The sequence below is a fragment of the Mus caroli genome, chromosome 6 (genome assembly GCF_900094665.2).
Source record: "Mus caroli chromosome 6, CAROLI_EIJ_v1.1, whole genome shotgun sequence".
Classification (NCBI taxonomy): Eukaryota; Metazoa; Chordata; class Mammalia; order Rodentia; family Muridae; genus Mus; species Mus caroli.
The window spans coordinates 97892299-97904846 of NC_034575.1; the positions used below are offsets into that span (position 1 = coordinate 97892299).

The following is a 12548-nucleotide window of genomic DNA, read 5'->3' on the forward strand; positions in this document are numbered from 1 at the left end:
AAAAAATGTAAAAAAAAAAAAGAGATATAACTCATGGGGGAAAAAGAAAAAAAAAGAATGAGGACATTCTGAGTTTTGCAGGCAAATGGATGGAACTAGAAAATATTATCCTGAGTGAGGTAACTCAACACAAAAGGACATGCATGGTATGTATTCACTAATAAATGGATTCTAGCCAAAAAATAGTACAGAATATCCAGGATACAGTCCACAGAACTCAAGGTTAACAAGCAGAAGGACCGAAGTGATGAGGATGTCTCAATCTCACTTGGAAGGGTAAAGAAAGCAATTACTGTCGGGGTGCAGAGGATGGAAGGGATCTGGGTGGGAAAGGGGACAGAGAGGAGAAATTAGAACATGAACAGGTATTGGGGCTTGAACAGGACGGAAGCTCTGAGGACCAGCAGAAAGAATGGAAACAGGCAACCTTGGGAGGTAGGAGGTAGGGATTCTCTAGAATGTACCAGAGACCTGGGAGGTGAGAGACTCTCAGAACTCAAAGGGAGGGACCTCAGATGAAATACCCTACAGTGGGGAGAGGAAACTTGTAGAGCCCACTTCCAGGAGAAAGACAGGACATCAAGTGGTGGGATGGGGTTGCCATCTCAATGTCAAAGGCTCTGTTCGAGAATTGTTCCTGTCTGAAAGAACTGCAAAGACAAAAATGGAGCCTGAGGATAAGGAGGTCCAGTGACATGCTCAAATTGGGAAAATAAATTTTAAAATATAGACTATACAATTCTATAGGTTTTAAGTTATGCTTTTTAAAATTATTGCTCTCAAGAGGTTTGGATAGGGTTCTTTGGGTATTCAGAGGGGTCTGTGATACAAGAAAAGGTTAAAAGCCTTTAAAAAAGTGTTGCATGGGCATATAAATGTGTATATAGATGTGCATATAAATGTACTTATAAATGCTGTGAAGTTGGGATCAGTGTTCTTCAAAATGCATATGGGTTGATAGCTGGGTCTCCTACCTGTTGAGCAACCTTTAGGACATGGAGAACTGTATAGGAATATTGAGTGTCTCTGAAGTGGTTTTTTTGTTTTTTTGTTTTTTTTTGCTTTTGTTTGTTTGTGTGTTTGTTTTTTATTTATTTATTTTTTGAGTTGATATTTTCTTTATTTACATTTCAAATACTTTCTGCTTTCCAGGTCTCCCCTTCATAAAGCCCCTATTCCATCTCCCTTCCCCTGTCTCTATGAGGATGCTCCCCTACCTACCCATTCCTGTCCTCCTGCCCTGGCACTCCCCTACACTGGGGCATCAAACACCCTCAGGCTCAAGGTCCTCTCTTCCCACTGATGTCCAACAAGACCATCCTCTGCCACATATGTGGCCAGCGCCATGGGTTCCTCCATATATATTTGGTTGGTGGTCCAATTCCCGGGACCTCCAGGGAGTCTTGTCTGTTGACACTGTCGCTCCATTCATGGGGTTACGAACCCACTCAGCTCATTCAGTTCCTTCTCCAATTCTCATCAAAGACCCCAGGGGCTCCTTCCAATGGTTGGCTGTGAGTATCTATCTCTGTATTTGTCAGGCTCTGACAGAACCTCTCAGAAGATAGCCATATCAGGCTCCTGCTAGCAAGCACTCCCCCGCATCCCCAATAACGTCCAGGTTTGGTGGATGTATATGGGTTGGATCCCCAGATGGGGCAGTCTCTGGATGGTCTTTCCTTCAGTCTCTGCTCCATAGTTTGTCTCCGTATTTCCTCCTGTGATTATTGAGTGTTTTTAAAGGGTTACTTAGGACCTCGCTCCGCCTTTTTTGCTTCCTTGCCATTATGAAGCAAACAGCACATTCTACCACCCTCTCTGCCAACATTTATTGCCTAACTACAAGGCCAAAGGCAATATTGCTGAGAAACTACAGACTGAGACCTCTGAAGGCATAAGGAAAATAAACTTTTCCTCCTTAAATCTTTATTTCTAGTGTTAAAGTAAGTAAGAGGAAAATGAATGATAGCAGAGTTAAGTATAAGCCAGCGATTCCATGATGATAATTACTAACCCAACATAAACAAAAGCTCCAAATACTGATATCTCTCATATTTGTCCTACAGTGTTTTCTCTAGAAACACTGTCCAAAATAGCATATTGGCTTCTTCAAACCATACCCCTGGTTACCCTGCAAGCAGAAAGTCTGTTTATGTTTTCATGTTGCTCCTCTGCATACACAACATCATGGTGGATATCAACTGGGTTGGAGTTCTCCCCACAGATTCAAACCTCTTATAATTAGCAATACACAGCAACCAATTAGTTTAATGAATCACATGCATATCTTTTCCCTTGCTTAATATTTGTAGTCTCTGGGGAGTTCTTCTCAGTAGGTACCGAGATTAAGCCAACCATTCTACCATGTTTCACTTTCAATCTGACCCAAGGTTGCACAATTACTTTAACTCCCAGGGTACCCCAGATACTAACTGATGAAATTTATTCTGTAGTTGAACTTAAACACTTGGGGAAAAAAAAAGATTTTTCTTGAAATCTTTGCTACTGAAATCAGGCATTGCTGTCAGAGGACAAAGTAAGCATGCAGAAATTGGAGGTGAGAAATGAGAGCAGTCTGCATGAAGCAACCTGACCTCTGAAGACTGAGCCAACACTAGAGTTCATCAGCTCATGAGGTATGTGGGATTTATTGTTATTGTTATTATTGTTGTTATTATTATTATTAAAAGAGGAGAGTTCAGGGAAGGAGGAGAGAGTGAGCAAGGAGTAGGGAAAGGGAGTAGGAAAGAGATAGATAGATGATAGATAGATAGATAGATAGATAGATAGATAGATAGATAGATAGATAGATAGATAGATAGATGATAGACTGATAGAGGACTCTTACAGAGCAACTTAAGTTATTTGTTCTAGAGAGTTCCTAACAGAAATGCAGAGTGCCCACTTACTTCATAAAAAATGATATTTGCAGCTTTCTGTAGATTCATTTAGTCTCAATTATAAAATTATTTAAAATTTCATTGTGTAACATTTCAGGAAAAGATCATTTTTCCAAGAAATAACCTTAAGAAGATTATGAAATCAAACACCACATAGAGCTGTGAGATTGAGCCTTTGGGTCATATTGTAATCAAAGCTCTCCTCAGTAAAATCTGCCAACTCACCCCTGCTCTGTGTATACAACACAAAACACCTATAGAAGAATTCTATGCTTCAATGGTAGACATTCCTGGACCCTAGGCCAAATGGACTGGGTAAAATCTCTAAAAAGAGACCAGAGGTCTAGGTATCATATTCCAGCTCAAATACCTTGAGAGTTTTGAAGAACTCTCTTTCCTGATGGGTTCTTATCACTGATAAGAGTGTGAGGACCTCTTCTGTATGGCTGGGTGATGGTACTTGTCTAACTGCTTACTAGTATCATGTTTTGTTTTTTACTTTCTAGTTATTGTTTAGAGTTTGGGAGCTGTCATTCACTGTGCTCAACTGTACCATGCACCATCACTCCTGAAGCTCTTTCTGAAAGTTGGAGTCCTAGGATTTAGATTTAGTTTGCCTTTTAGAACACTCAAACATTTGTTTATTTGTTCACCAAGTTCCCAGGTAATTCTGAAGCCCTAAAAATCACAATAAATGGAAAGATCAAGGCAAAACTAAATTCTAGGTATATAAAAAAAAAAAAAAAGCAAAAGAACATGAAATGTGTTACCATCAAATTCCTTTGTACTAGAGAAAACGTCATGTGTCTTCTCCTTTCCAGCAAACACACTCAAGCCATCACAGAGGATTATAATTCATGAATCTATGAATTTAGGTAGAAATCAAGCTACTTAAAGGAACAAAGTTGCTTTTAATTAATAGTGTGCCTAAAGAAAGAAAATAGGGATTGTTATAGACATTTCTTATAGTTAGCTTGACATTAGCCAGCAGGGGTTAATTCTTGTTGCAGTTTAGGATATTTTTAAAGAAGTAAATTAAGCATATGGTTGAAAATGTGGGAAAGTTGCTGCCTTCATGAAATAAACTCACTGTGAGCTGAAAATTCCATCTCTGCGCCTCAGTCAAAATTGAGTTTGAGTTATGCTGCCTTTTCAGGAATAGGAAAACTATTATTTATCTCTTCTCAGATATGGGTTTTGGCATCTTTTTCAAACTTGCTGTAGAAATTGAACTGCAGACAGGTAAGCAGAAATACTGAAGTTTCTTATGAAATTTTTGACAGTGGCTTCAGGTGAAATTGAGAACTTCTATTTTGTAAACTCCACATTATTGGACAAAGGAAGGAAACTGCATTAATAAAAATTTCCATCTTAGCAAACAGATAGTTTCCTTCATCTGCTTTTTAAAGAGCTTTCTCCTATCTTTTTCAGTGGAAGAGAAAAAAAAGTAGAGGCAGAGAAAGAAGTAAAAAGTGATGTATAGACGGTAAAGAGAAAAAGAGAGAGGTGAGAGTTACTCAGTTACCTGTACCTATTAGGAATTCATAGAAAACACATGATAAATCTTAAAAGTTCTCCTTTCATGCAAAATTTTACTTTCATGCATCAATTAGGATTTGATATAACTGGAACTACCATAGTCCAGCATGGGATAGAGGTGGCTTTCTCAATTGATTTTGGGTCTCATTGGCTTTAGGGAACCTAGGTCAGACTCTCAGCAGAAGCATAATGTGAAGTGAGATCAAAGACAAGAATGAAACCTACAAGATTTCAATGGACACTTAAGATGTGTGATACTCTTAACCGAAGCAGGAATGTCTGAGCTCTTTTGCCAAAGTAAGTAATACGTTTGATGGTATTTTTCCCCAGTGATGGGAAAGACTGCTTTAGAGTCCTTATAAATTCCAATGTCCAAGCAATTGCCTCCAACTGGGTACAGATGATCTAAGAAAACAGTCCCATGTTCCATCTTTTGTGTCAACATGGCATTGAAGGAAGAAATCATTTTGCCTGGTTCTAAAGTTGTGTTACTGTAGCTCATCAGCACTCTATTTTCACCATGTACTTACTCCCCCAGACTCTCAAAAATTATTTATTTTTCATTTTATTTTATTCATTTAATTTTTTAGAATTTCTCTTTCAGGCCACGAATTTGAAAGAAAGCAGAGAGGAGTCATGAGTGAATTTGGAGGAAAGTGAATGGAGGGATGCTGTAATTTTATTATAACCTCAAAAAATACAACTAATTTTTCCTTAATGTTAACTGTTTTTTTTAAAATATAATTTCTCTTTTACTATTTAACAGTATGATTTCACTGGTCTATTCTCTGGTTGCTCTTCTCTAGAGACATGCTGGTTCACTAACAGTATTTTTTTAGCCAGCATGGTGCCTGACATGCTCTATCAGTTACACACTTGACCCTCAGTATCACCACACACGTTCTGGAATATACATTTCCACCACTGCATTAAACCCACAGAAACAAATGCTCCTGCTTTTAATGCATGCATGTCATGCAATTTCCTTGTATTGATCTTGTGGTCAGTTAAATTCTTTTCAGGCTTCCCACATGGAGTATACAAAAGCCACTGTGCTCTTCCTGTAATACTGCACAGCTGGATAATCTAGACTCAAGAGGAAGTCATTATATTGTCATTTTTAGAGTTTTCTGGTGTCAAAAACAGTAAGTTGAGGTCTATGTGAAATTCTTAGCTGAATCTACTACAAATACTTTAAGTGGCAGCCACTAACTTTCCCTAAGTGTTTGTGAGTCAAACTTTAAGAAAACACTCCTTTCGATTTCATTTGAGTTACTGTAAAGTTGACCTACAGAGCTAATGTCATGAGTTCTGACTAGCAGCAGAGGGTAATCTTCCCTAAGATGGGGGTCTTTATCTGCTTCATTAGCTGATACATATGTAAGACAGATTTTTGTGCACGCCTGAGAATGAATGTGCTGATATGCCAGTACTTCCACATACTAAATTATTTAAACTTTTTAATAGATACAAAGGATGAGATATTTTTATCATGCTTTACAAGTGATAAAATGATGTATGTACTTCCAATTTTTAGAGTGAATATTGAGTGATTAGTGGGAATGGAATGTGTACATGAAGAAAATGAAAACAAGATGTTATAGAGTAAGAAATAGGTAACAAAGTTTTCTAAAATTAAAAAAAAATCTTTCTTTATAAACATAACTATGCTTCCACTAGTCATAGAAATGTTGGGTGCTGTGTAGTCGATGAAAATTTACCAAACACTCTTAGGAATTGAGGTAGATGATAATTAATACTCAAAGTAACAATAAGGACTATGTGTAGTAAAAAGGCAAGCAGAACCACAAAGACTCATATATTCATTTAACTCTCAAAGTAGACAGAATAATAAGAAAACATCACAAAATAGGAATTATAAAAGAGAAAGGTCATAAAACCAAATCCTATTACAAAATGAGATATGACAGAACTCATAGACAATGCATACAAACCTAAGTGATGTGGTATTATGGTACTCAGGTCTGGACTGGCAAGAAAGGCTTCACATTGGTAAGAAAGCCAATTGTCTCAGAGGTAAGAATATGGCTGATTATATATGTACAAATAGAAGGTTATTGTTCTCAACCAAGGGTCAAAGCAATCTATGAAGATTTTTAGCTCTCTAGGGCATCTGTTTGCATTGTTTCTTCCTTCTTGAGCTCAGAAAATATTCATTTGTTACTGAGCCTCTTGCTTTATAACAATGACATACCCAAACAAATTATCAGTTGAAAGAATTGAGACTTAGTCTGGCTTCTTGTAGCTCCGTTCCTGATATACTTTTTTCTGGTATATTATTTCCCATGTCCTTTTGTGGTTTGCAAAATATTTTCACTATGGATATTTTAAGCAATTTATTATGTACACCATGCTTCCTCTTCATGTTTTGATTTTGTGGTGGTTATTACAACAGTTTGTAGATTTTTTTTAAACGAGTGTGTGTGTGTGTGTGTGTGTGTGTGTGTGTGTATTTAGTGTGGTGTAGTGTAATAATATGTGAACTCATATACAGGGGCCTGAGGAGGCCAGACAAGGGTGACAAATATCTTGGAGCTGGTGTTATAGGCATTTATATTCTGGAAACCAAATTCAAGTCTTCTGTAACAGCAGCATGCACTCTTAACTGCTGAGCCATCTCACCAGCCATGTAATAATTTCTTAATGATTTGTCAGAACTACTTACATAAAGCTTTCCTTCTTTTTCATATGTTTTTCATACAACATTGAAGTTTCAACTACGTAGTTTCAGAGTCTACTAATCATTAGTTGAATATTTTTTGAAAACCACACAAAGACTCAACAAAGAGAATTTCAGACCATGTTTTGTTATAAATACAGATGCCAAGAGATACTCACAAAGTGCATCCCCAGAACACATCAAAATCATCATTCACCACAAGCAAGACTAAGTAGGCTTCATATCATGAATGTAGGGATGGTTTAACACATGAAAATCCATGAATGTAATCCACCATATAAACAAACTGTAAGAAAAAAAATTACATGATCATCTCATTAGAGACTGAAAAAGAGTTTGACAAAGTCCTTTTCTTCTTCGTGAGAAAAGTCTTGGAAAGATCAAAGATACACAAGGCTTACACTTAAGCACAATCAAAGTAATACATAGCAAGTAGAGAGCTAACATCAAATTAAATGAGAAATTTTAAACAATTCTAAAAATCAGGGGCAAGACAAGGCTGCTTACTCTCTTCAAATGTATACAATATAATATTTGAAGTTTTACCTAGAGCAATAAGACATTGAAAGCAGATCAAGAGGTTACAGGTCAGAAAGGAAGAAGCTGAATGGTTGCAATTTGCAGAAGATATGAGAGTGTAAATAAGTGATCCCAAAATTTTTACCAGAGAACCTCTATACCTGATAAACAACTTCAGTAAAGTTTCTGGATACAAAACTAACTCAAAAATCAGTAGCCTTCCTTTATAGAAAGGATAAATGTCCTGAGAAAGAAAATAGAGAAACACCCTTCACAATAGCTAAAAATAATAAAAATATCTTAGTGTAACTCTAACCAAAAAAGTGAAAGACTTATATCACAAGAGCTTCAAGTCTTTGAAGAAAGAAGTTGAAGAAGATATCATAAGACTGGATAATCTTCCATGCTCAAAGATTGGTAAGACTAACATAGTAAAAATAGCCATCCTACCAAAAGCAATCCACAGATCAATGCAATACCCATCAAAATTCTGATGCAACTATTTACAGACCTTGAAAGAGTAATACTCAACTTCACATAGAAAAACAACACCAGCATCAACAAAACAAGATAACTAAAACAATCCTGTACAATAAAAGAACTTCTGGTGCTATCACCATCTTTGATTTCAAGCTGTAGAGCAATAGTACTAACACCTCATAGTATTGGATAAAAACAGACAGTTTGATCAATAAAATCCAATTAAAGATCCAGAAATAAATCCATGCACCTATGGACACTCTATTTTTGACAAAGAAACCAAAAGTGTACCATGGGATAAAGAAAGCATCTTGAGCAAATGATGCTGGTCTAACCAGATGTCTGTGTGTAGAAGAATGAATATAGATCCCTATTCATCACCATGCATCAAACTCAAAGCCAAGTGGATCAAAGACCTCATAAACAGGATACACTAAATCTGACAGAAGAGAAAGCAGGGGAACTACCTTGAACACATTGGCACAGGAGACATCTTCCTGAACACAGCATCAACAGCCCAGGCACTAAGATCAACAATTATTAAATGGGACTTCATTAAACCGAAAGCTTCCATAAGGCAAAGAATACTATTAATAGTACAAAACAGCAATCTACAGAAGAAAATCTTTATCAACTCTATTTCCAACAGAGGGACGAGATCTAAAATATATTTAAAAACTCAAGAAATTAGATACCAACAAACCTAATAACTGAAAATTTTAAAATAGGGTATAGAGGCACACAAAGAATTCTTGACAAAGGAGTCTCTAATGGCTGAGAAGCACTTAAAGACATCTTTAACATTTTTAGTCATCAGGGAAATATAAATTAAAATGATTCTGAGGTTCCATCTCACACATGTCAGAATGGCTAAGATCAACATCTCAAGCTCATGCCAATGAGGATGTGGAGCATGGGGAACACTCTTCCATTACTTGTGGGAATGCAAACTTGTACTTTGAAAATAAATTTGATGTTTTTTTTTTTTCAGAAAATTGGGGATAGTTCTAGACTTCAAGACCCAGCTATCCCACTCCTAGACATAACTGAACTAGACATAACTCCTAGACATTAACTGAAGAATGGATAAAGAAAATGTGGTACAATTTCACAATGAAATACTATTCAGCTATTAAAGACAAGGATATCATGAAATTTGCAGGCAAATAGAACTAGAAAATATTATCCTGAGTGAGGTAGCCCGGACCCAGAAAGACACACATGGTATGCACTCACTTATAAGTGGATATTAGCCACATATAGTAAAGGACAAACATGCTACAACACACAGACCCACAGAAGCTAAGTAACAAGGAGGACCTAAGGGAGGATGCTTGAATCTCACTGAGAAGAGGAAATAAAATAGACATAGGGGGTCGAGGGAGGGAGGGAACTGGCTGGAAGAGGGGGTCTGGGGGGAAACAGGAGGGATCAAGTGTGGGGAGGACATAGGGAGAGAGAACTGGGATTGATGGTGTTGGTTGGGCATGGATGACATAGAAACCTAGGACAATGGATACTCCCAGGAACCTATGAAGGTGAACCGAGGTAAGACTCCTAGTAGTAGGAGATACAGAACCTGAAATAGCTATCTCCTGTAACCAGGCAAAACTCCCAATGAAGGCATGCAGACACCAAATCACCCACAGAACATTTGACCCACAATTTGTCCTGCCTATAAGAAGTGCATAGATAAAGATGGAGCAGAAATTGGGGAAATGACCAACAAATAATCAACAGATCTTGAGACCATGCCATAAGAGAGAGCCCACCCTTGACACTATTATTGATATTCTGCTATACTTCCAGATAAGAGCTTAGCATAACTGTCCTCTGAGAGGCTTTACCCAACAGCTAATGAAAACAGATGCAAAGACCTACAGCCAAACATTAGTTGGGGCTTGGAGCTTAGGAAAAGTTGTGGAAGAGGAAAAGGAAAGATTGAAGCAGCCAGAGGGGTCAAGGACAACACAAGAAAAAAATACAACACTCTCTACCAGCAGAGCAAGATGCCCAAAGGAAAAAAGGTCAAGGGGAAGAAGGTGGCCCCGGCCTCCGCCATCTTCAAGAAACAGGAGACCAAAAAGGTGGTCAATCCTTTGTTTGAGAAAAGGGCAAAGACCTTCAGCATCGGGCAGGACATCCAGCCCAAAAGAGATCTAGCTTTGTCAAATGGCCCCGCTACATCAGGCTGTAGCAGCAAAAAGCCATCCTCTATACCTGGCTCAGAGTACCTCCTGCTGTTAACCAGTTCACCCAGGCCCTGGACAGGCAAACAGCTACTCAGCTGCTTAAGCTTGCCACAAGTACAGGCCAGAGACAAAGCAAGAGAAGAAGCAAAGGCTACTGGTCCCTGGTGAGAAGAAAGCTGCTGGTAGATGGAACATCCCAACTAAGAGACTGCCTGTCCTCTGAGCAGGAGTCAATACGGGGCTACCACCTTGGTGGAGAACAAGATGGCTCAGCTGGTGGTGATTGCCTATGATGTAGAAGCCATTGAGCTTCTGGTTTTCCTGGCTGCCCTGTGTGGAAAGATGGGGTGTCCTACTGCATCTTCAAGGGAAAGGCCAGGCTGGGGCTCCTAGTCGACAGGAAGACATACACCACTGTCGCCTTCACACAGGTTAACTCTGAAGACAAGGGTGCTCTGGCTAAGCTAGTAGAAGCTATTAGGACCAAGTATAATGACAGATATGATGAGATCTTCCACCACTGGGGAGGCAACATCCTGGGTCCTAAGTCATTACATAGTTGAAAAAGGCAAAGGCTAAAGAACTTGACACTAAATTGGGTTAAATGTACACTAAGTTTCCTGTACATAAATATAATTACAAAATCAAAAAAAAATTACAGCATCAACTAAACTGTGCCCATAGGGGCTCATAGAGACTGAATCACCAACAAAAGAGCTTGCACTGGACAATGGATGGACCTACACCTCCTACACATATGTAATAGATGTGCAGCTTGCTTTTCATTTGAGATTCCTAACTGGAATAGGGGCTATTCCATAACACTCAGGATAATCTCTATCTTGACATTGATCACTTTTCTGAGGTCTGAGAAAGTTAACTTTTTCTGTTTTTGTTTTTGTTTTCATTTCTGTTTCTGTTTCTGTTGTGTTTCTGTTTTCTGTTTTCTGTTTCTGTTTCTGTTTCTGTGTTTCTGTGTTTCTGTGTTTCTGTGTTTCTGTGTTTCTGTGTTTCTGTGTTTCTGTGTTTCTGTGTTTGTTTCTGTGTTTGTTTCTGTGTTTGTTTCTGTGTTTGTTTCTGTGTTTCTGTGTTTCTGTGTTTCTGTGTTTCTGTGTTTCTGTGTTTCTGGTTTTTTTTTTGTTTGTTTGTTTTTGGTGAATATTCTTGTGGACAAAAGCGATGGTTGGAGAGCACTGAAGTGCACCTCAGAGTATACCTTACCTTTCAGCTCTTATGTTAACTCCTTTCATTGTCTAGCCAATGGCTTTCCTAAGCAACTCAATCTAACCTTCTCATATTTACTAGGTTCATAATGTTAATGTATACAACTATCATTTACATGAATATCTTGAGATTTTTATGTCTCTGATAGAGTATCTGCTAAATGTAGTGTTTTATGCTGATAATCTTATAATGAGAATCAGCAGGATAAAAAACTCAAAATTTGCAAAACAAAGGCTAAAACATTTTGATCTAGCTAAAACAATAATACTCCTTTTAATGGTAAAGTTTAGATGCACAGGTAAAATTACAAAACAGGTAAAATAATTACAATGATTCATCATATTTTTTCTTGGAAAAATGCATCAAGTGTTTTAGCTAAATGGAATTAATTATGAGAGCAGAAAGAGGACAAACAATTTTGGCTTTTTTTTCTTATATGAGAGAGGAGAATTTTAATATTAATAGATTCAGGTCTTCCAGAAAATAGTTTAGTCTCTCAATTTGATACCTCTGATTCTAGTGTCTAAAGATGTCATGCTGGAAAACACAATTTTGCAAAAGCATTCATTTGCACGTACAATCCACACCTAACATTCTCATTCCATATGTGATATCCGGTGTGAATATGTCCTTCCCCAAAGTGTCTTCCGGAAATCTCATAATGTGCCCAAATTTGGGGGTAGCATAATTGGAGATATAATTACATAGGATGAAGTTAAACTATGTTAGAACATGCCAAAAGTTCAATAACTGTTTTTGTTGTTTTCTTTTGTTTTGTTTTTTGTTTTTGTTTTTGTTTTTGTTTTGGAAGAGAGGAAAACCAGAGACACACAGAGAAGGATATATGAACACAAAGATGGAGACTGGATTGGTGTAGCCATAAAGCCAGGAAGGGCAGAGGCTAGGGGGAGACACTAAGGCCAAAGCAAGGTCATTTTTTAGTGATTTTTGAAGAGGCAGGACTCTGCCAAAACCTACCTTGAGCTACTTTGT

At 37.7% G+C, this 12548-nt stretch overlaps 1 pseudogene; it reads left to right on the forward strand.

Annotated features, from left to right (window-relative positions):
* Positions 1-10148: 10148 nt before the first annotated feature.
* On the forward strand, positions 10149-10935 carry LOC110295884 (annotated as a pseudogene).
* Positions 10936-12548: the final 1613 nt, after the last annotated feature.